The sequence below is a fragment of the Camelus ferus genome, chromosome 31 (genome assembly GCF_009834535.1).
Source record: "Camelus ferus isolate YT-003-E chromosome 31, BCGSAC_Cfer_1.0, whole genome shotgun sequence".
Lineage (NCBI taxonomy): Eukaryota > Metazoa > Chordata > Mammalia > Artiodactyla > Camelidae > Camelus > Camelus ferus.
In genome coordinates, this window is record NC_045726.1 from 4,547,485 (window position 1) to 4,549,269 (window position 1,785).

The following is a 1,785-nucleotide window of genomic DNA, read 5'->3' on the forward strand; positions in this document are numbered from 1 at the left end:
AGGGGACATGTTGGAAACTTCCTTCCTACAGCTTCGTTTTATGGGAAGAAGAGGGGAGTGTGCTTGTGGGTGTGTTTCCAAACGCCTCTCCAGCTGGCCCCGGGGTGCTGGGTCTCCTTCCAGAACAAACCCTTCCCCATAAACGCCCTTGGTAAACGCCCTTGGTAAATGCCCTTGGGACGTGGATTTTTTTCCGCTTGGTTTGACTCTTGTGCTGGAGGAGTGTGACAGCTGGGAAGTGTAACAGAGAGAAATCTAAGGATAGAAGGAACTGGATCAATCTTTTTTTTTCCGTAAGAGACAGCTAAGCCTGGACATTGTGGCTGAGACCCAGTTTATTTATTTAAACCAACGCGTGTCTATTAAAAAAAAAAGAGACTTGTGAAGAAAACCTAAAGGATGAATAAAGCAAAATTTATGGCCCCAAATATACTAGGATCTGCCTGATAAGATTACTATTTCATTCCTGAAAAATGCTTTATATCAGCGGTGTTGCATCGTTTGGGCTTGCTTATCTGAGAGTCTATAACTTGGCACATTACTCACAAGAGTTACTACTTGCTTTTTGGAGTGTATCTTGGAGATACACTCCTGGGGAAAGCAAGACAAAGAGCAGCAGGCTTGCTGTGGAAAACATGGCTTTAGATGTAACTGATCTACAAAACTTCTTGCAAGTAGGGAAACATTGTAAGTGGAGTTTCATAGTTTATGCAACATCGGTGAGATATATTATTTGCCATAAGTGGTTGGACATCGGGGCAGAATGTTTTCCAGGCACTGATGATTAAAAATTTCACTTATTTTACTTGCTTCTCACTTCCTGGATTATCTAATTCTCACGTTTATTATTTTTTTTTCTGATGCTTCCTTGCTTCCGAAAGATAGGGCTGGCTTATCTTCTGTTTATGAAAACAGTATCTGGCAGAGTCCTGGGTTGAAATTCTAGGGTGTGCAGAAGTCTAGTCTCTGCTCAAGACCTATGGAGAAGGTGGGGCTGGACGAGGGACTTGGCGTAACAAGCCTCTCCTCTTCTCCACGCTTCTGTAATTTCTTCTATAGGAATAAGTCTGGCGCTAAGGAAGTTTTTCATCAAAAAGCACTTGGACAGCCCCCAAAAAGAGTCGATGCCAATGCAGCAAATTACTGAAGTGCTAATTCCTTGTCCTTGTTTTAGGGGAAGAAGGATACAAGACAGACTTGGCAATAGGACTGTGTTGTGTAACACAAGGCAGTGGGCAGGCTAACGGCTGGAGCCCCCAGATGACCACAGTGGGTGTCCACGGACCTGGCAACGGGGGTTCTTTCTGATGGGGCTTTCGGTCCTCCCGGTCCCTCACTCTGCTGGCGGAACCTCAGGCCCAGGTCCCGGGTGTTTCCGGACAAAGGAAGGTGCTGTGATGTAACAGCCTTCAATACTCTAGGCTAAGTTTAACTGCAGGGCAATCACTGTTGTGGAGAGCCAAGGCGAGTGCGAAGCACAAGATAAATTAACTGACGATGTTGGCTCATGTACTTCCGTGTGAGATCTGGACGCCAAGAGTTTAAGCCGATGCAGTGAACATCCCTGGTTGCCTCGATACACATCAAACGTCATGAGAGTAAATGAACGGCAGGTAATTACTGGACACAGTATTTCAGAGGAGTGACGGCCACTGGCGACCATTTGGCACGATTCCTACGGTCATCGTCTTGGGTTTTGTACCTCGTATTTCTAGTCTGCTTGTTGACCTGGCCGTGGGCCTGGACCTCTTTCCTGGCAGCCCTCCTCTGTGTCCTCCACGCTGC